This window comes from Ovis canadensis, chromosome 8 (genome assembly GCF_042477335.2).
Source record: "Ovis canadensis isolate MfBH-ARS-UI-01 breed Bighorn chromosome 8, ARS-UI_OviCan_v2, whole genome shotgun sequence".
NCBI classification, from domain to species: Eukaryota; Metazoa; Chordata; class Mammalia; order Artiodactyla; family Bovidae; genus Ovis; species Ovis canadensis.
This window is the reverse complement of record NC_091252.1, coordinates 84,163,609-84,187,353: the sequence shown is the minus strand read 5'-3', so window position 1 is coordinate 84,187,353 and position 23,745 is coordinate 84,163,609. Positions and strand designations below refer to the sequence as shown.

The following is a 23,745-nucleotide window of genomic DNA, read 5'->3' as shown; positions in this document are numbered from 1 at the left end:
AACAATCTGTAGAGTGCTTGGGAGAAATAACAGTAATTTCAAAAATTGAGACATAATTTAAAAGCAATAAAATTCACCCTTTAACGTGTACAATTCAGTGAGTTTCAGTATATTCACAGAGTTGTGAACCATCCCCACTACTTAATTCCAGAGCACTGGAAAAGAAACTCCCCAAAGAAACTCCATACCCATTAGCAATCCCTTCCATTTACCTCATTATCTTGATTCGCTGAAACTATCTACTCTCTGTCTCTAGGGTTTTGCCTATAGCTTTCCAAAAATCTCATATAAATGGAATCACAGGACATGTGGCCTTTTGTGTCTGGCTTCTTTCACTGAGCATAATGTTTTTAAGGTTCATCAGTGTTGTAGTATGAATTGGTATTTCATCTCTTTATATGGCCAAATAATATTGCCTTGTAAGGATAGGCCATATTTTGTTTATATGTTTATCAGTTGATGGACATTGGATGGTCTCCACCTTTTGCCTACTATGAGCAATGATGCTGTGAACATTTGTCTATATGTCTTTGTGTATACATATGTTTTTGATTCATCTTGGGTAAATCCTCAGAGTAGAAATGCTGGATCATATGGTAACTCTATGCTTAATTTTTTGAAGAACTGCCAAACTGTTTTTAATACAGCTGCACCATTTTATATTCCCACCAGCAATGCATGAGAGTTTCAATTTCTCCACATCCTTGCCAACACTTGTTATTGCCTGTTTTTATTATTATTATTATTATAGCCATCCTAATGGGTGTGAAGTGGTATCTCATTGTGGTTTTGATTTGCATTTCCCTGATGACTAATGATGTTGAGCATATTTCATGTATTTATTGGCCATTTGTATATTTTCTTTGGACAAATGTCTATTCAAACACTGCCCATTTTAAAATTGGTTATTTGTCTTTTCACTGTTTTTTTTTTTTCCAAATTTTTTTTTAACATTTTATTTTATATTGGAGTATAACCTGTTAACAATGTTGTGGTAGTTCCACGTGGACAGCAAAGGGACTCAGCCATACATATACATGTATCCATTCTCCCCCAAACTCCCTTTCCCATCCAGGCTGCCACATAACACTGAGCAGAGTTCCCTGTGCAGTAAGTAGGGTCCTGTTCACTATCCATTGAGTTTTTAAAGTTCTATATTTTTTCTTAATTTGCAAATATATGATCTGCAAATATATTCTCCCATTCTATGGATTGTCTTTTCACTTTCCTGAAATGTCAAAGCATAAGATTGTAATCTTAACGGAATCCAGTTTATGTACTTTTTCTTTGGTTGCTTGCGCTTTCGGTATCATATCTAAGAAACTACTGCCTAATCCAAGGTCACAAAGATATACACCTGTGTTTTCTCTTAGAAGTTTCATAGTTTTAGTGCTAATATTCAGATCTTTGATTTATTTTGAGTTAATTCTGTGTATGATGTGAGCTAGTGATCTAACTTCATTCCTTTGCATGTGAATATCCATCTGCCTCAGCAGCATTTTTTTGAAAAGACTTTTTTTTTCTTTCTCTATTTAATTGTTTGGCACCCTTACTGAAAACCCACTAACCATAAAACTACAGTTTTATTTCTGGACTGTCGGTCCTATTCCATTGATCTATATGTTTATCCTATGCCAGTACCACAGAATCTAGGTTACCATTTCTTTGTTCTAAGTTTTGAAATCAGGAAGGGTGAATCCCTGCAACTGCGTTCTTCTTTACCAAGATTGTTTCGGCTATTCTGGGTCCCTTGCATTTCCTTATGAATTTTAGGATCAGCTTGTCAATTTCTGCAAAAAAGGCAGTTGAGATTTTGACAGGGACTGTGTTGAATCAATAGATCAATATAGGGACTACTGCCATTTTAATAATATTAAGTCTTCCAATCCATGAACATAGAGGTCTTTCCACTTACTGGATTTTCCTTTAATTTGTTTCATTGATATTTTTCAATTTTCAGTGTACAAGCCCTATAATTCTTTTATTTATTTTTTGATGCTATTTTAAATGGTGTTCCCTGGTAGCTTAGTGGTAAATAATCTGCCTGAAGTGCAGGAGATCTGAGTTTGATCCCTGGGTCAGAAAGATCCCCTGGAGAAGGAAATGGCAACCCACTCCAGTATTCTTTGTGTGTGTGGGTAACAAAGTTTTATAAAAGAGACAGGAGAAAGCTTCTGACATAGACATCAGAAGGGGACTGAAAAAGTGCCCCCTTGCTAGTTTTTAGCAAGGCCACTCCAGTATTCTTGCCTGAAAAATCCCATGGACAGAGGAGCCTGGTGGGCCATAATCCATGGGATCACAAGAGCTGGACACAACTTAGTGACTAAACCAGCATTATAAATGGAACTGCTTTTTAATTTAATTTTTGCATTAGCTGCTCACTGGTGGAAATACAACTGATTTTTGTATATTGATCTTGTATCCTCCAACCCTGACAAACTCATTTTATTAGCTTTAATAGTTTCTTTGCGTGGATTCTTTAGGATTTTCAATATATTTGATCATGTCATCTGCAAACAGAGACAGTTTTACTTGTTCCTTTGTAGTATGGATGCCTTTTATTTCTTTTTCTTTTCTAATTGCCAAGTTATAAAAATTCTGATAGACTAAGAAGCAATTATAAAAAGTATCTGCTTAAATATTTAAATCCCACTAAAGACATTATTTCCATATTGAATGCTGGGCATTCAACAGTAATTGACAAATAAAATAACCAAAAGATTCCATCATTCAGCACATATCCATAACAGAAGGTCGTAAAAGGCCCAAAGTTAGAGAGTATAGTATAACATATCTAAATATACCCCAAACTTGGCTATGGAATGCAATTTGAATTTTTGCCTTTGTAATTATAGGTTTAATTTTCTTAAAATGTTTTATAGGCAGAGCAGCATTTTGTAAATGTGGAGCTTCAAGGCTAATTGTCTTTGGAGTAAAATATAATACTAATATCACTTACTTAGCAACCAGTCCTATACCATTTTGATATAGTTCTTCACATATACATTTTTTAAATGAGCAATACTTTGTTTCCTTAGGGTCAGTCATAATATCTTCTTTTATGTGTCCTCATGTGTGTGTGGTAGTCGCTCAGTTGTGTCCGACTCTTTGCGACCCCAGAAACTGTAGCCCACCAGGCTCCTCTGTCCATGGGATTCTCCAGGCAAGAATATTGGAGTGGGTTGCCATTTCCTTCTCCAATCTATGACTACTGGCAAAAACAGCTTTGACTAGATGAACCTTTGTTGGCCGAGTAATGTCTCTGCTTTTTAATATACTATCTAGGTTGGTCATAACTTTTCTTCCAAGGAGCGAGCATCTTTTAATTTCATGGCAGCAGTCACCATCTGCAGTGATTTTGGAGCCCAAGCAAAGAAAGTCTCACTGTTTCCATTGTTTCCCCATCTATTTGCCATGAAGTGATGGTACCAGATGCCATGATCCATGTGTCCTCAGGGTGCCTAGAAAATGCCTTGGCTACATAGTGTCTCAATGGACATCGATTGGTTCTTGGCAGCTCTGAGGGGCTTAATGTACTGTTTAACATTAACACAATGATTCCACTAAACTGTGAGACCAGGATAATCTTCCAATACAGCTGATAAATGCTAATAAAAGTCATCAGGGTAAAAAAGCCCATCAATATAATAGGTCTGTTCAATCAGTGAGCACCTCAAAAGTCTATTCTCTGGAAATAACTGTGGAAGTTCAGATAGTCGGATGAATCATTTAGTTCTTATCATGAGATTATGACCCAGGGAGGTTGAACTGGGTTTCACATCTAGTGGAACTGCACTAATAGTGTTTGTAAGTTGGATTTTCTGTAATAACCAGGCTGGGAGATAGACTGTGGTTGTGATAAAGCTGCCAAAATAAACACAACTTTTAATTTCTTTGGGGAATTAAACTGTTCAAGAATTGGATGAATACATTTTTCCTTGTCTCCTAGGACAGCATAGAACAACAATTTAGTCAACATTTTTTATAACTAAATTGGTGACCTAGAAGGTGTGAATTACTACATATTAAGTACTTTATTCTAAGAGTATAAAATGTATCTTAGAAAGTTTAGATGAAGAACAGAGGCACTTAGAAACCTGAGGTGGAAATAATTTCTCCTGAATTTCTTGGTTAATTAACACAGTGAGTGTGTGCTAAGTCACCTCAGTTGTGTCCGATTCTTTGCGACCCTATGGACCATAGCCTGCCAGGCTCCTCTGTCCATGGAATTCTCCAGGCATGAATATTGGAGTGGATTGGCATGCCCTCCTCCAGAAGATCTTCCCCTCCCAGGGACTGAACAAACCTGGGTATCCTGCATTATAGGCAGATTCTGTATTGTCTGAACCACAGCATATAATACACCATCAAAAATAATAACCTTTCTCAAATTTAGGGTGGGGCTTTTAAATCCTTTCTAAAAACCTATGGAATTCACTGGAAACTGGCAGATTTAGTCAGGCCAGATCAGTGAGTTGATTTGGGGGTTTGGGATAGGTGTTAAAATTAAGAATGGGAATGAGTTGCTGCTCATCCTTGTTTTCAGTAGAACTATAAATGTGCTCCTGAAGTCTGTTTTACCAACTTTGTCATCTTTTCTGATGTGTACTTTCTGAAATGATGGTAAAAAAAACAGGACAGGTTTTTATGGAGGGCTGACCCTGACCCCCTGTGCAGGCTCTGTGCCATGTAAATTTTTTAAAACCTTTGTTAACAATAGTGAATCAAATAGCGTAACTGTCTTCACCCTAGTGTACATTTCTCTAAGAATTTAAATTTTCAAATAATTTAAACATCACTAATAGTACCTAAGTGATTCTCCTGTGTGCCCTCCTCTTTCCCATAGATCACAGATTCACACAATGACAGAGTTTGAGGTCTAGAGGCAATGTCGATTAATCCATCCCCTTCCAACTCCCTCCCCACCCTGTACCACTAGTCTCTTTCATTCCCACCCACAGCCCAATCTGTGTTTGACTTGACTAGAGCTTTATATTGTCTTTTCATCTCCTCAAGTACCCTGTGAGATGGACTATTTTTAGACGAGTAACCAAGGCCGGAGAGATCATTCGGTATGTTCAAGGTCACAAAGCTAAAAAAGTACCACGTAACAACTAAAATCCAGCTTACAGCTAACCTGACCCCAAAATGACACTCTATTTAATATAATAAAACATCAAAAGGTGAAAATGACCTTTAGTTTGGCTTCTGCAACAGAGATGCTATTTCTTTTGTCATGTCTTGAATGTGTCCAGTCTCATTAAATGCTATTCAACAGTCTACGCTCACAACCAGCATCATCGGGCATTACTCATCCATTACTTATGTCCCCAGATGCTCAGCTGGAGCTGACAGGAGTCGACTGGCCTCTCTTGCTCCTCCCTCAGGATGCATTTGATAAGCTAATGTAAGTCTGGAGTGTCAGAGCAGCTAACAGGAGGGGAAGAGAAGGATGGATGTAGTTTTCCCTGTATTCCTTCCCCTAATCTATTATAAGCAGTCACAGCTGCCTCAGATATTGTGACCCACTTCACTAGAAAAGGAAAAAACAGGAAGCAATACGTCATAGTGAAATGTATATAAAATCCTAAATGCACTTAAAATGTCTATCAAGACAAGCGAATACCCTCAAATGGTAAACTTAACGACTGTGAAAAGATGTCTAAAGCCCTCTTTAGATCAAAATCCCCATTTTTCCTCAACAGATATTTGCCAATTGTTAGGCATTTCAACTTTAAAGTCCCTATTATCATTTGCACACAAATTTTCAATACTTACTCTCTCTTTGTGTATCCTACAAGAAGCACACAACAAAAACCCTCCCTCTCCCACACCGCACCCTCCCTCCTGCACCCCAAGTGATTCTTCATTCTTGGCAACTATGGTTATACGAATGTTATGTCTGTGGTTTCTATTTTATGGCCAATTTGTAAAAGTGAAGGGAGCTCCCAAATATTTCACTCAGTGACTTATATATTTTTATGTTGCCTGCCTTGTAAGTTCTGCAAATGCCACAAATCCCCAGGGCCTGACAGGCTTGTGTGGAGCGTGCCAAATAAACAGAAGTCTTTCCAAAATCCTGAGCACAACAGTAACTACCACCAGATGACATCCACAATTCAATAACTTCCCCCAGGTTTGAAATGGGGCAGAGAAAGAAGCCTTTCTAGGTAAAAAGCAAACTTGGTCTGGACCTAGATTTTTCATAGTCCATGATTATAGGTCTCTCTGGGGACTGATCTTGTCGGAAGAATGAACATCAATCCTGCTTTCAAGTCTTTGCAAAACGATATTTAATATAGTATGTTACAAGCTGTAGTTCCTGAATGGCTATATATTTGAATTACCTATGAAACTTCTAAAACTCCGGATTTCTGGACCCCACTCTGAGACTAACTGAATCAGAAAGTCTAGGATGATGAAGGTCGGGAGGCTGGCTCTAGAGAGGTTCTCTGGGGCCCTGCTACCTCTAGGTCCGTTTAGAAGAACCACTATTGTAGTAGACTCCTAGCCTTCCATGTTAAGTTGTTGGCTGGTTCCGAACAGCATTATGAGGGATTATGGTGGGGGAGAAGGTTGCCTGCATGATACTGGAGAAGAGTCTGGGTGAAAGGCACTGTCGTGGACGCCCCAGAATGCTGCTGTCCTCTCATCCATAGTTCAAAGTCATGACTAACCTGACAGATCTGCTCACACTACAGTAAGGGCCCACCCCCTAGAATGATTAGAGAACAAATGTGCTGGTTAATGGGCTTCCCAAGTGGTGCTGGAGATAAAGAGTTTGGCTGCCAATGCAGGAGACTTAAGAGATGTGAGTTCGATTCCTGGGTTGGGAAGATTCCCCGGAGGAGGGCATAGCACCCCACTCCAGTATTCTTGTCTGGAGAATCCCACGGACAGAGGAGCCTGGCAGGCTACAGTCCATAGTGTTGCAGCATCAGATACGATTTTAGCGACTTAGCATGCAAGCACGCAAGTGCTGGTTAACTGAATGTGCGTGCATAGTCGTTAAGTCATGTCTGACTCCTTGTGACTCCAAGGACAGTAGCCCATCAGGCTCCTCTGTCCACAGGATTTTCCAGGCAAGAATACTGGAGTGGGTTGCCATTTCTTTCTCCAGGGGATCATGCTGACCCAGGGATCGAACCTGGGTCTCCTGCATTGCAGGTAGATTCTTTACCACTGAGCTACCAGGGAAGCCCAACTAAATGTGTAGGTTGACTGAAATTCATACTACACACCATCAAAGCATTAGACCCTTAGTATCTATATTATGCTAAAGATGAAGTGATTTTCTTTAAGGAATAAAAGTCACTCTGTGATTTTTCAGCACTTCCATTCCATGGTTCCTCATACCAATGAGGGGAAGAGCCATAGCCACGGTGTCGTGAGGTTAGATCTTAGCAACAGGTGTGTGCTCACTGCCCACAGGATTTGAGCAGTTCAAATCCATTCTGTGAATCCCCACCTGAAAATTTCCTAGGACACTGCAGTGCCAGGAACTAGTCCCCTTGCATCTTGGAGCCTCAGTGTCCTCATCTACAAGAGGGGTTGTCATCCTTGTTGTTCAGTCACTCAGTTGTGTCTGACTCTTTGCAACCCCATGGACAGCAGCACGCCAGACTTCCCTGACCCTTACTATTTCCTAGTCCTTGCTCAAACTCATGTCCATTGAGTCAGTGATGCCATCCAACCATCTCATCCGCTGTCCCCCATTTCTCCTCCTGCCCTCAATCTTTCCCAGCATCAGGGTCTTTTCCAGTGAGTCAGCTCTTTGCAGCAGTTGGCCAAAGTACTGGAGTTTCAGCTTCAGCATCAATCCTTCCAATGAATATCCAGGGTTAGTGCTGGATTATAACCCAGTAAATGATACTCTCTTCTGAAGTTACTAAATTATCAATTTCAATCCATACTGTTATCAAGATATCAGTTGGAAATGCCTTAGAAATTAACATAAGATTTTAATATTTTCCCTTGTCAAATATGGGGTTTTCCAGATGGCATTAGTGGTAATAAAGAACCTGCCTGCCAATGCAGGAGATGAAAACGACATGGGTCGATCCTTGGATCAGGAAGATCTCCTGGAGGAGGACATAGCAACTCATTCCAGTACCCTTGCCTGGAGAATCCCTTGGACAGAGGCGCCTGGAGGGCTACAGTCCATAGGATTGCAAAGAGTTGGACATGACTGAACGACTGAGCACAGCAGCAGTTTATCACATATATTCATCAAAGAAATAGGAAAAAAGTTCCAGTAATTTGTGCTGCCCGTGGATTCCAGCTCTATGGGCACTCACAATTCTCTTTTGGAACCTCTGGCATTTCTGTATATGTCCCATTCTTATTTGGGCTTGTCATGTAATAAATCTTCCTTTATGCTCTTTTTATGCTTTCTTCTCCCTTCTACAGTTTTAACCATTTCAAGTTCTCTGTTTTTTTTTTTTTTTAAGACCATCACCAAACACCAAAGTCTGTACAGGGCTCAGCCTTCCAATAGTGCTGTCCAGAACTCAGCAGTGATTCTCACTGGCTTTTGCCCATCAAGTCATTCTAGGTCTTCTAACAGATGCATTTGTTTCCTAATCACCATCGACTCTCCAATCCCTGGACCCCCTCCATTCTAGAGGAGGAAACACACAGGACCCATTAAAGAACTCTCTTTTCCCTCATTGCTGCCTTTTGCATGGAAAACTCTTTCTACCCCCAACTCTCAAATCACATCTTTGTATCATCTAATTATTCATAATCCATCTTCTTCCAGAAACCTTGCCAAATCTGAACTTTATGCTCTCTCCTTCCCCCCTGCTCCTACTTGAGATAGTTCCATGTCTAATGCTATCCACAGAAAGACAAATATAGCTGTACAAATCCATCTGTTTTATTCCTCTAATAGATTGGGTCTACCTGGTTTGTGCATGTGGATAATTAATAAATATCTGTCTATTAAATACACAAACTGATGGGATGAAAATACTGTAAAATGTTGTTTTAGAACCAATATTGTCACTTTTATCATTTGTGCTTAGTCGCTCAGTCATGTCTGACTCTTTGCAACCCCATGGACTGTGCCCACCAGGTTCCTCTGTCCATGGGGATTCTCCAGGCAAGAATACTGGACTGGGTTACCATGACCTCCTTCAGGGGATCTTCCCAAACCAGGGATTAAACTTGGGTCTCCCACAGTGCAGGTGGATTCTTTACAATCTGAGCCTCCAGGGAAGCCCATTTTATCTTTTTTATCATTTAGAGGATGCTATTTTGGTTGTTCCCTAAAACTGTAAGGGAAATTTATTACTTTCTTTCTTTACATTCATATTTTGAAACATTCTTTTGTGTTTTAGGCCACACTCTGTGGCTTGCAGGATCTTAGTTCCTCAACCAAGGATCAAACCCAGTCCCCTAGCACTGGAAGTGCAGAGTCCTAACCACTGGATTACCAGGGAATTCCCTGCAACACTTTTATTTGCTATATTATGTAAGAAAAAGTATGGTAAAGTGAAGAAAGTTCCCTGGACTGAAAGTCAGGAAACTGATTTTCCCCTTGGCCCAAACTAGTTGAGTGACTCTGAACATGGGACCTTGATCAACATCTCTAGGCCAAATTTTCCTCATGGATAAACTGGAGGTACTGAACCCAATGATTTCAAGGTTCCTTCTGTCCACTTCCCATGATGTTAAGGCAGGGATATACAATACCTACAGATGCTCAATAGGTTATTTAAATGGCATCCTGTGCCCCAAATATTCCACTCTGGTCTATCTAGTGTCCTCACCTCCATCATGTACAACATCATTACACTATTTCTAGGAATGTAATACCCTGCACACTGTAATGACATCCCATACAAAGAAGCAATTTCCCCCAAGGATCCAGAATTAATTTTTGAACGTGATGATTAAACCATCATAGCTGAACTTTGAAGTATGCTTCAGAAAAAAAAAATGACTTTCAGTTTGACTAAAAACTCAATTTTCAGGTGACCTTGGGTGAGTGCTATCAATACTATGAGCCTATGAACATTTTCAAATTTCAAATTGACAAATACCAAGAAAATATACTTTATTTTTTGGGCTCCAAAATCACTGCAGATGGTGACTGCAGCCATGAAATTAAAAGATGCTTGCTCCTTGGAAGAAAAGTTATAACCCACCTAAACAGCATATTAAAAAGCAGAGACATTACTTTGCCAACAAAGATCCATCTAGTCAAAGCTACCGTTTTTCCAGTAGTCATATATGGATGTGAGAGTTGGACTATAAAGAAAGCTGAGTTTTGAAGAATTGATGCTTTTGAACTGTGGTGTTGGAGAAGACTCTTGAGAGTCCCTTGGACAGCAAGGAGACCCAACCAGTCCATCCTAAAGGAAATCAGTCCTGAATATTCATTGGAAGGACTGATGCTGAAGCTGAAACTCCAATACTTTGGCCATGTGATTCAAAGAACTGACTCATGGGAAAAGACCCTGATGCTGGGAAAGACTGAAGGTGGAAGGAGAAGGGGACGACAGAGGATGAGATGGTTGGATGGCATCACTGACTCAATGGACATGAGTTTGAGTAAGCTCTGGGAGGTGGTGACAGACAGGGAGGCCTGGTGTGCTGCAGTCCATGCAGTCACATAGAGTCAGACATGACTGAGCGACTGAACTGAACTGAAGAAAATATACATATTAGGAAAAGGCACATTCAGTTCTAATTCTGCGACCTTCTTTATGCTTCTTTCTCTGGTCAGTATGCAAATCACAGAATACCTGTCCATAATCTGGATATCTCATTACTGTGGTATGTTACAAATTCTAAACTTCAAACCTCAATCTAGCTCATGAGTATGAAATACTCATATGTTCAGCAGGAATGAGAAATGAAGTCTACATGCCATGGGGAGGATGGAAAAGTTTTAGAGGATAAGCCATCCTAAGGAATATTTTAAATCGTTTGCCCAGGACTTGGACTTGCTTGCACATACACATGGTGGGCCCACTGCACTTGTGTTTGAAACCTCTGACCACTCTTCTTAGAGTCCCTTAAACCTTGTCCATGGTTTTTATTATCAAAATGAAACAGAGAAACCCAATATGGTTATGTCAATCTTATTTGACTCTCACCTTCCTGTCTGTGTGTACATGCATGTGGGCATGCCTCATATGTTTTGTTGACCTCAAAGGCACTGTACGTGGTACCACAGTAGTAAATTTGGACCAATTCTAGCCATTTCTGGCACTTCCTTCTATGCTATGTATTCAGTGATCCAAAAGTCTTTATTAAACAAAATCCTCGGTATCAGAGTTGTGGATTTTCCAGTTAAAAGCAGAGAAGAACTCAGGGTCCTCAAATTAGTTCTAGATCTGGAGTTGTTCCATTACAATGATTAATCAATTCAGGTGATTTTAGACATTAACTTTTGAACCAGAATATGTAATTTCGTAGAAGCCTTGGGGTAGATAATCTTTCCACTAGACCCACATACATAGTTTAATTCACCATTCATCCATGGGGTCACAAAGAGTCAGACATGATTGAGTGACTTTCACTTTCTTTTCAGATCTACAACACATTTTCTCTTAATTACGGGCTTCTTCAGATAAAATATGCAGACACTTTATATCAACTTTTAAGACTTGAAAGTCTCCTTCAAGTTAAGCTTTATTTCTTTAAATCTGTCCTATGTTATTTTTAGTTAAGAATTTAGACTCTGAACCTAATTTAAAAATTCATTTGTTATAATGTAATAGAGGAGAAAGTACTGGTACACTGTACATTTCGTAATTTATAGCAGGAACTGCTGGTATGGGCCAACCATTCAGTTTAGAATGGTTTTCTCTGATTACTGGTTGGGGGAAGAGTCAAATATTTTCATTACAGTCTTCACAAGGGAAGACTACCCTCATTGTAAATATTACAAAGACTAGGTGACCAGACACACTTGGTTGCCAATACTCCTCTCTCATCAAAGCACCATGTAAAAACTTTAAGACCAAAGCCTTAGATCCACTGTTCATTGTGAACCACATCATCTGTTTTTTCTGTTTAAAATGTCTGAGTCAAACTTGGGAGTATCAATTTGTAGCAAGAACCTTATCCTTGGATTCAAATGATCATTGTTTAAGGTTTTCATAACAAAACCAACACTTTAAAAATAGTGTGGCAGATTTGGACAGTAATTGACCCTAACCAATCCCACCAGCCTGTATCCATTAGGAGTATAACATCCTCCCACAGAGACCTTGGGCCTGGCCATGCAGCTTGCTTTTGTCAATGAGACATTAGCAAGCACAAGCAAGTAGAGGCTTGAAAAGAACTTGCATACTGTGGCTGAATCTTGCTAGTCATTGGGACACTTTCCCTCTTAACATGACCCTAGGCAAGGCTCCAGGAAGATAAGAGACCCTGTGGAATATTGAAAATTTTGTGACTGGTTTCAACAGATAATTCCTGAGTGCCATTCATTTGATTATTGGCAAGAAGTTAATTGATTATTGTGATGATCTGATGGTCTGTCTTGGACTAGAGTCTAAATTCCATGGCTGCAGGAGCGCCTCTGCTTTTCCTTACTACTGTATCTTCAGTACAACTCAATGCCTGGCACGTAGTAGATACAGAATAAATCATTGTCAAATGGGTGAATACAACAAAGATTACAATTAGTCCCCTGTCCTGTATGAACTCACAGTCTAGCCAAGTGAACCAACCATGGGCACCATGTGCTTTGACAATCTGTGGCAAGAGCCCTGTCAAGGATATGGTAAAGGGAGAAGGAGTGATGAACTTGGCCTTGGGGACTCAGGGAAGATTTCACAGAGTGTGACATTTAAGCTATGTCCTTGGTGCGTGCAAGCTCAGTCACTTCAGTCATGTCTGACACTTTGCAACCCTATGGACTATAGCCCACCAAGCTCCTCTGTCCATAGGATTCTCCAGGCAGGAATACTGGAGTAGGTTGCCATTTCCTTCTTACTGGAATAGTTTGCCATTTCCTTCTCCAGGGGCTCTTTCCAACATAAGGATAGAACCTGCATCTCCGGTGTCTCCAGCATTGTGGGCAGATTCTTTAACGCTGAGGCAGCCAGGAAGCTATGCTTTGATATCTCTAGAAACTGTATAGCCTCAATTCAGTCATTTTCCCTTTCTCAAAATATCCTACCAAATTCTTGTTGGTAGCTACCAATAAAGAATTTTCTAGCTCTCCCAGCTTGATCTGTCTTCATAGAGTTGGCTTCTTGGGCATTTTTCACATTCATCAATACATGTGCGTTGCCCAGGTGATATGCAAGGAGAACGCATCATGCAAAATTCATCAGCTGTTAATGTTGCCCCCTCCTGCCCACTGGGCTTAAAAAGACAAAGCAGGAAAACTGAGGAGCTGCAGCCTCTAACAACAACTGGGTTGAACTTGACTAAAGAATTCTCAGGATCGCTTTATAGCATATCTCTATATATCAGTAAGGACACTTTTGCTGGCAGGTAACAGAAAACCCAACCCAATTCAAACAGCAAGAAAAATATACAGGCACACCTCATTTTGTTGTGTTTTACTTTATTGTGCTTCAAAGATACTGCTTTTTTTTTCCCATAAATTGGAGGTTTGTGGCAACTCTGTACCCAGCAAGTCTATTGGTGCCGTTTTCCAACAGCATTTGTTCACTTTGTGTCTCTGTGTCACACTTTGGTAATTCTCAACAATATTTCAAACTTTTTCATTATTATTCTATTTTTATGGTGATCCATGATCTTTGATGTTACTACTGCAACTCGCTGAACACTCAGACAGAAGATAGCATTTTTAAACAATAAAGTATCTGAAATCACTGCAGATGGTGACTGCAGCCATGAAATTAAAAGATGCTTGCTCCTTGGAAGAGAAGTTATGAGCAACCTAGATAGCATATTAAAAAGCAGAGACATTACTTTGCCAACAAAGATCCGTCTAGTCAAAGCTATGATTTTTCCAGTAGTCATGTATGGATGTGAGAGTTAGACTATAAAGAAAGCTGAGCACTGAAAAATTGATGCTTTTGAACTGTGGTGTTGGAGAAGACTCTTGAGAGTCACTTGGACAGCAAGGAGATCCAACCAGTCCATTCTGAAGGAGATCAGTCCTGGGTGTTCATTGGAAGGACTGATGCTGAAGCTGAAACTCCAATACTTTGGCTTCAAAGAACTGACTCATTTGAAAAGACCCTGATGCTGGGAAAGATTGAAGGTGGGAGGAGAAGGGGACCACAGAGGATGAGATGATTGGATGGCATCACTGACTCAATGGACATGTAAGCTCTGGGAGGTGGTGATGGACAGGGAGGCCTGGTATGCTGCAGTCCATGGGGTTGCAAAGAGTTGGACACGACTGAGTGACTGAACTGAACTGGACTTTGTTTTTAAAGACACAGCTATTGTACACAGACTATACTCCATATGGTAAACATAACTTTGATACTCACTGGGAAACCAAAAAATTATTGTGATTCACTTTATTGCTTCACTCACTCTATTGCAGTGGTCTGAAACGAAACCTGCAATATCCCTGTATTCTCTTAGAAATAAGTAAATAAAATGAAAATATATTCTCTTTCAAAACAGAAGTCCTTGGGCATGCAGACTGTAGAATTCATTCCATATTTTTGTTCCATTTTGCTCTGCTCTCCTAGTATGTCAGTATTGTCCTGAGATTAGCTCTCCTCATATTGCATGATGGCTGCTGCAATTCCAGCCATCACATGAAGAACATTAAACTCCAGAGGAAGAAGAAATTATCTTTCTCAAGTGCTTCCTATGAGATATGAAAGACTCACTAAGAAGGTCTTAAGAAAATTTTGCCTCATGTTTCCTTAGTCAGATCTAAGCCACCAGCCCACATCTCAACTAACAATTAGCAAATTAAATGAGATAACCACTACAGGCTTAAATTACTCATGATTCACCTTTGATGTGGGGATGGGATTACCTTCCTCACAGAGTAAAATTTGAGTAAAATCAGATTTCTGCTAAAGAAGAGGAGACTGTGGGGACATGAAAGTGGGGTAAGCAACAAATAGGGCCTGCTATACCCAAGTACTCAAAGGCCCCATTGTTCTTGATTCTTCAAACACCCATTCATGAAACCCCATTCCTCAGCTGCAGAAGAGGGAGTTAGAGTGGCAGGCACAGAGACCATTTCTAAACAATGACGAGGCTCTACTTGCTGGTTGTGGCCCAAATATACCCCTGCAGCTTTCTCCCAGCACACGTTTGCTGACAGCTGGAGAAGCAGACAGATGAAATACATTCCCCTTCTACATGAAATGACATCAACCCCCACGCACTGAAATGAGATGGAGAATTAGCAACAAGGTGAACTTGAGCTGGAAGATTAACCCCACACAAGAATCTAGGATTCAAAAGGTATTTTTAGCTAGAGATGGTAATAAGATTAAAAAAATTGCTCTCAGATGAACAAATGTCATACTGCCTACATGTTGCAGGCTTTTTACAGGTATGACTTTTTCATAAAGGAATTAATTTTGAACAAGTGTGGCATGTAATATAGACCCAATCCACCAGCATGGATCTGACCATGGAGAGTCCATTTCCATAGTATCTGTAGGCTGGTTCTTGTTTTCATTTGTTACTTGGTGCTGGGTAAACAGATTTTTTCAGAAATTCCCACCAAGATAGATGAAGCATCCCATTTACTATGCATACAGGCGTGCTCAGTCCCTTCAGTCGTGTCCGACTGTTTGTGACCCTATGGACTGTAGCCTGCCAGGCTCCTCTCGTCCATGCGATTCTCCAGGCAAGGATACTGGAGTGGTTGCCATGCCCTCCTCCAGGGCATCCTTCCAACCCAGGGATCAAACTTGCATCTCCTGCATTACAGGTGGATTCTTTACCTTGAGTCACAGGGGAAGGGAGTGATTATTACAGTCAGGCTATCAAACATCATTAAGTAAAAAACTCATTATTCTCCAAAGTATTTTTTACTTGCCATCCCTCAAGACTTTACTATCTAATAGAAAGAAAAAAAGGAAGATAATTTACAGAGCAACAACTGTCTTAACAGCTAGAGAGTCCCCATCAGATGTAAAATTCCTGGTTTTCCCTGTAACTGTCAAGGAGTTGATCTGAATAAAAAATAAGAAAATCCTTGTTAGGGGAGTTTATATGAAGACAGACAAATGTGGTAAAATAAAGGAAGATTGAGCAGAGAGGAAAAGACATGGTTTTTAAGCGTCCATCGCTGGGTCTCTGACTGGTGTTTCCCTGGAGCAGTGGGGTAAAATCCAGTCCTTGCCAACAGGAGGAGCCTTATCCTAGACCAGAGTCTTAGCAAGGCCTGATGTCCAACCTACATCACTGACACACAGGGGTCCATCATTCACTAATACCTCCACTCCAGGCCCCCATCAGGGACTATGTCTTTGAGTGGCCCTCTGTTTATCAAAAGGTTGGCTGATGGACCCGATACATTAGGATGACTGTTTGAAGGACAGAATCCTAATTTTTCTGTACACTCTGGATTTTTAGTCTTGGACCAAGTTAGGACATCACAGGCTGTCTTTTGGAACATAATTTCTTGGCCCCATTATGAGCTTCTTTGATCAAATATTATTTGGTCATCATGTCCTTTGTGGTCATCGAGGGACGCCATAAGATACAGCGTCACACAATTCACTTCTGTGTTAGTGACTGGGATGGAATCAACCACAGTGTCTCCTAATTTTCACATTTTTTTTCTCATCTCAAGGCTCTTGTTTGTTGGTAGCTTATATGGACATGAGTTTGAGCAAGCTCTGGGAGTTGATGATGGACCGGGAGGCCTGGCGTGCTTCAGTCCATGGGGTTGCAAAGTGTTGGACACCACTGAGCGACTGAACTGACTGTGTATGTGATTATCTTCTTGTGAAACAACCCAAAACTATGAGTACAAGTACTCCCATATAAAAGATGAGAGAAAGGAGAATTAGGAGAATTAATGTTTGCCCAAGGTCAACTACAGAGCTTTGGTATTCAACCCCAAATTCATGCTCTCTACTCCATTACACTATCTGAAAAACTAGTATATTTCTGCTGCACAGATAATAAGAACTATGTTACTACTTGCTGCTGCTGCTGCTGCTGCTGCTGCTAAGTCGCTTCAGTCGTGTCCGACCCTGTGTGACCCCATAGACAGCAGCCCACCAGGCTACCCCGTCCCTGGGATTCTCCAGGCAAGAACACTGGAGTGGGTTGCCATTTCCTTCTCCAATGCATGAAAGTAAAAAGTGAAAGTGAAGTTGCTCAGTCGTGTCCGACTCTTAGCGACCCCATGGACTGCAGCCTACTAGGCTCCTCTGCCCATGAGATTTTTCAGACAAGAGTGCTGGAGTGGGTTGCCATTGCCTTCTCTGTGTTACTACTTACAGCCTCATTTTTCCTGTAGCTACTAGGAAATTCAGAGTAACGGTTGTTCAATTACAGCAATTTTTTTGTAATTTATAGTCTCCATACAGTTTTAATTTTGAATTATATTTACCATGTCCCTGATATGCTTTCGCTTATATTTTATCATTGTTTTACATTTTACATATATCCCAAATTATTTGCAGGATGAGCAAAGAATTAAATAAATCCACTGCAAACAAACAAAATGCATTTCCATTATTCTGTTGACTGTTAAAACATCAGCTTATGATTTATCTTTCTTGGCCTACAGTCATATCCACAATCTCATGGTAGACTAATGGCAAACTTGAGTCAGTTCACTGTAGTTTATTAAAATTAACCATTTTAGTTGCTCCTTCATCCTCTAGCAACAATATCTCCATTTTCGTCTGGAGCATCACTCCCTCCCTTGCAGTCCATGGGATTTTGGAGGGCTGCCAACTCCTGCTTCAGGGGAGGGTGTTTGAATCAAGCATGCTCAAGCAGCACATCCATCCACTGAACAAAGAAACCAGTTAAGAGATGGGCACCTGATCCAAATGTGTTCAGTGAGATTCGAGCTCAGGATTTTGTAGGTCTGTTGAAAGTCAAGCTCTTTTTCCTTCTATAATTTGTGAGTTGGGTGCAGGCCTGGGCCTGCTGGCATCCACTTAACTACCAAAAGAGAGAATATATCCAAGAGTTAGGCTGCTCAACTGGGAGATAAGAATGAAAGTGAAGTTGCTCAGTCATGTCTGACTCTTTGGGACCTCATGGACTATAGCCTACCAGGCTCCTCCATCCATGGGATTTTACAGGAAAGAGTACTGGAATGAGTTGCCATTTCCTTCTCCAGGGGATCTTCCTGACCCAGGGATTGAACCTGGGTCTCCCACATTGCAGGCAGATGCTTTATCGTCTGAGCCACCAGGGAAGCCTGGGAGGTAAGAATAGACCAGGGCTAATGGTACAGATTGAGTCCCTGGATCAAGCCATACCTGATTGAGATGCTTAAGTTATATGAGTAAATATATTACTTCTCTTCTGAAAGATAGCCCCACATATGGGCATATACACATATACATACACACACTGACAATACTGTGTTTGTTTATACAGTCTCAGCTGGGTTTTTATAAGTTAGAACCTGGAGATCTGAGTAGTATTCTGAGATACTAGTGAACAAGTTTGTAAGAAAGCCGACTTCTTCCATGAAGCCCTCTCTAACTCTTCTGGGCCACACTGATCTCCTCCTCAACTCTGAACTAAGAATTACAGTGAGTCTAGACAGAGTTACTCATCCTTTAGTTAAGCACATGATGATTTATATAACTCTCTAATCAGTCTTGTGATCAGTCAATAATGCCAGCATCATCTACTCAGTAGCCTGTAAGGTTTTGGGAAGGCTGAGACCTCAAGATATTACTATGATTTTTCTTCCCCTTCCCTCACTCCCTTCCCTTCCCTTCTCTTTTCTTCTCTTTCTTTCCCTCTTTTCCCATAACACCTAGCCCAGCACAAAATAGCAATACAATAACTACTGATTGGTCAATTATCAATGTGCTCCAGCATTAATGTTGTCAGTGACTATTTTCTGTAAAAATGTTACACTGTTTTTGTACTGTTAGTTGATTCCTCTTATCCTCATAATCTGTTCACCTTTAATATGGATAATTAGCTTTTTCAAACCTATTATCAACTACATAAAATACTTTGAAATGACTGCCAGCCCTATGGCAGACTTTGCCTGTTGCCTGCCTAATATCTATTCTTCCTTTCATTTTAATAGAATCACGGTTTCATTATAGGTAACAATATAGCAAACTAAAAATATTCACCTTCTTAGATTCATTTGAACCTGGAGAATGACTGAGTTATTGAATTCTGGTCATTCATTCAAAAAATGAATGAGATATAAATGTTTATCAATAATTGGCCCTTTGAGAAATCTTTTAATAATGGGCAGGCTTATCTAGCATCCTTCTTTAGTCCTTTGCCTTGACTTTCAATTCCTTCTTCCTTCCTGAAACAGACACAAAGCCTGCTGAGGGGCAGCAGCCATCTTGTGATAATGAAGAAACAAGCATAAGGATAACCCCAAAGCTAAGGTCTATAGACTAATAAGGACAGTGGAAGAAGAAAAGATAGGTCCCCAAGGACATCACTGTGCTATTGTACCAGCCCTGGATGGCTTATTGCATAAAATGAATAATCTTCTTTGCTTGTTTAGGCCACTGTAGTTAGGCTTTTGGCCAAATGCGTTTCTAACTGATACAGACCTTTCCCTTTTTAATTTTTGGATGATTTTATAATAAAAAAAACTCCAGGTTTTGCTATCCTCTGAGACAATCGAGAGTAATCATGGTGAAAAGATCTCCAGGTTTAACCACAGCTTCTGAGCCTGCAATGCACTGATACTGCAGTAGCAGAATGATCAGCTTAAAGATTTTACATCTATGACCAAAATATGTCCCCTGAAAGGTTCTCACAAAATATATCTGCTTTCTTTCTTCAAGTGTTTTAACTTTATAAGCCCTTCACATAACAGGGTGCTCTCTTTCCTTGGTAGTTTACAAAATATTTATGATTGGAAGTCAAAGGTAGCTGAGTGAGGAGGCCTGTTTGTTCCCAGCATGCATCTGCACCAGGAGCCTGTCAAATGTAACTCACTGGAGTGTTTTTAATCTGGTATGGTAAAGACTCCCTCCTGAAGATGTATAAGGTTTACTTACCACCCCTACCCCTGCCCTCACTCTCCCTCTCTCTCTCTCTCTCGCTCTCTCTGCTAAGAAACACAGCTAGAGTCCTTCAGCCCTAACTAACGTCTCTCTGCAACTTCAGTGTAAGGGGATTCAGTATACACTCTGCACCTGGAAAACTTACATGGTCAATAAACAACTTTTGACCTACTTCTGTGAGTTGTTCTCAAGTCCAAACCATGTTCTCAAATCTGTCACAGGGAGTGTTCTCACCCAGAGGATCACTTGCTTCCAAGGACAAAAATGCAGTTTTATTTTTCAAGAATTCATAAACACTTCCTTTGAAGTTTCAGGGGAATAATATCAATATTTGGTAAGCTTAGACATAAACTGTTTAGAATTGTGGCTCGAAAATTTTTTCCTACACCTTCTGCTGGTCAATATATTTGCAAACAACATATATGTTGGAAATATTAGGAAAAAATCTGCTGTCAACTATAACGATTTCTTTTCTTTGCTGTTATTATCTTTTCTTTTTAGGTAGAAAACTAATAAATTATTATAACTTATAAATCCTTCATATGAGTTTGTCACTTTCCTTTAAAAATTTTTTTCCATATCCATTGTAAATGTCAATGTTCATTTTTGCCAGAAGTTATAAACTGTTCAACTCAGATTCCTGAAAGCACCTTGAATATCTGCTCCTTGAACATGTGCTATCCTGCTCACTTCTGATGTCTTTTCATCTCAGACCCTTTGGACTTTCTTCAGGGGATAAGTGGTCAGGGCACAAATCAATCTCTTTCCCTTTCTCTCTCTCTCTCGTACACACAAAGCTCAAGTTCTTAAAAACAAATCTCCAAAAAATCATGTTTAGAACGTAAGATACCAAACAATGCAGGCATGTCATGTCAACATAGTTAGAATGGCTGATTCCATAAACTGCAGTGAAAGCTCTAGGGTAAACGTGAAGCATCTTTTTCGGCAAGAGGAACTCAACATAAGTGTGAATATTAGAAAAATAAGTAGAGGCTTAAAGAATTCTTTTAAAATGCCCCAAAGTAATAGTGTCAAGCAGGCAGAGTCATGCCTGCTCCTCTCATTTAGACTCTCAAAAACACTCTCACACCTTCTTTCAGTCCAGGCTTGTCCAAGAGGATGCAAATCTTGTATTCATGCAGCCTCGCTGAAAGAAAGCCACGGTCCCTTCTCCCTGGGAGTGGCCCCAGGGCTGTTGGACCAAGGCCCATTCCCTATAGGCCAACCTTCTTTTCCGGAAGGGAGCTGTGAATCACAGAGAAATGTGTTCCTGGGAAGTCCACCCCATGCACATTAGCCGAGGGGGAATTCAGAATGTCTTTCCAACTAAACTACTGGATGGTTTCCCTCATACTTGGGCCAAAGGTGTTGCTCAGCTAAAATGCAATGCCTAGGAGGACAGCCAGCTTAAAGGGACAGTCTCTTCACACCACGACTTGGCAAAATTATGAAGCTGGCAACACTGCTCTTCGGTGTCCGCCCTGACACTCCCCTTTCTTTCCCTGAACTAATGTCTATTAACTTCCTACTACGTGCCCAGAGATACAGGAATGAAGAAGGAGCTGGCGGTCTCACCGGGCATTCTGTGTGAGAGACTATGATGGAGTCAGGTCCAAGGTGACTGGGGCCGTGAGCCTGAACATCTGGCCCTGGAGTTGGGGTGGATGGGCTCGGGGGAAGGGGCTGTCCGGAAAAGGTCCAGAGCAGCAACTGGCAAACTTCTACTGTAAGGGGCCAGATAGCAATGATTGGAGGAAATATTTTAGGCCATAGAGGATATATTTCTTATGCTGCATTTTCTTCTTTGTCTTAAAAATATAATAACTGCTCTTGGCCAGTGGGAAGTATAATGCAAGGCTGACTTGGCCCCTGGGCCGTGGTGTTTTCTAGTTTTCCAGAAGAAGCAATGCTGCCCTGAATCCCTAAGGACAAGACCTAAAGTGCTGCAAATGGCAGAGACGAGACATAAAATTAACTGTTGACAAAGCACTTTGATTTGTTAGGTTTTGGACCAGCTGCTTTATGAAGTTCATTTCATTTAAGCATCACGATACTATAAGAGGGTATTACTATTATTATTGTTCACTGATGAGGAAACAGGCCCCTGGGACCTTAAATCATTTACCCAAAGTCACACCCCTGGGGTTCATCTGAGATTGGAACCCAGGTCTACTCGGCTTCAAAGCAGCCAAGTGTAGGCCATGTATACTTAGTAGGTCATGCCCTGGACAAAGGCACCCACATAATAGGGATGAGGGGCTGAAATGCAGCCCACTCCCCACTAGCCAAACATTTAGCCTGGATGAGGAGCTGTGTCCAGCCTGAGACAGGGGAAGAAGACCATGTCTTTGCACAGAAGTGTCACTTACTCACCAAACTGTGCATATATAAGGCTGTGCTACAGGGACTGGGTGGCGGGGGTGTGCCTGTTTCTATATGATCCAAAGAGTATTATTTTTAGAACCATAACTAGGAAAAATTAAGAAGGAAGCCTAGGGCTTTTCCTAGATCCCTGCACCATAGAACATGCTAATACTTTAAATAATCATTTAAAATATTGTGTAAACATGAGATACCACTATACATCCACTAGGATGGCTACCTTTGCCAACAAAGATCCATCTAGTCAAAGCTACGGACTGGCGCCCCCACCCTCGCGGGGCTCACGCCCACCGCCACCGCCACCCCCAGAGCCGCAGCCGGCCGGGGAGAACACTCTCCCGCCGCACACCGGCGGCCCCCCCACGGCCCTCACGCGCGCGGGGCTCCCCGCCCCGCCCCCCTCGCTCAGGGCTCCCGAGGGCACTGCTCCGCCCGGGGAGCAGTAGTCATGTATAGATGTGAGAGTTGGACTATAAAGAAAGCTGAGAGCTGAAGAATTGATGGTGTTGGAGAAGACTCTTGAGAGTCCCTTGGATGGCAAGGAGATCAAACCAGTCACTCTTGAAGGAAATCAGTCCTGAATATTCATTGGAAGGACTGATGCTAAAGCTGAAGCTCCAGTACTTTCGCCATTTGATGCGAAGAACTGACTCATTGGAAAAGACACTGATGCTGGGAAAGATTGAAGGCAGGAGAAGGGGACGACAGGATGAGATGGTTGGATGGCATCACTAACTCTATGGACATGGGTTTGAACAAGCTCGGGGAGTTGGTGATGGACAGGGAGGCCTGGCGTGCTGCAGTCCACGGGGCCGCAAAGAGCTGGAAACAACTGAGCGCCTGAACTGAGCTGAACTGAAGATGGCTACAATCAAAAAGATGGACAATAACAAATATTGGCAAGGGTATGAAGAAACTGGAACGCTCCTACATTGGTGGTGGGTTGTAAAATGGTATGGCCACTTTGGAGAACAGTTTGGCCTTTCCTCAAAAAAAACTTAAGCACAGAGTTGCTCAGTGGCCCCCAAAATCCACTCCTAGGTATATATCCAAGGTATGTCCCATAAAATGTGTACATGAGTATGTATAGCCACACCGTTCAAAACACTGAAAAAGTGGAAACAACGCAAATGTCCATGAAATGATCACATAAACTAAACATGGTATACAATATAGTCAATAGTACTATGCTCTGTAAAAGACTGAAGTACTGATACATGGATAAAGATACCTGGAAAATATATACTAA

The 23,745-nt window shown here is 41.0% G+C and overlaps 1 protein-coding gene across 2 annotated transcripts in view; it reads right to left on the bottom strand.

Annotated features, from left to right (window-relative positions):
• The window catches only part of UST (uronyl 2-sulfotransferase), a 314,807-nt gene that overhangs the window by 118,363 nt on the left and 172,699 nt on the right, over positions 1-23,745 (bottom strand). The gene's annotated exons all lie outside the window — the stretch shown is intronic.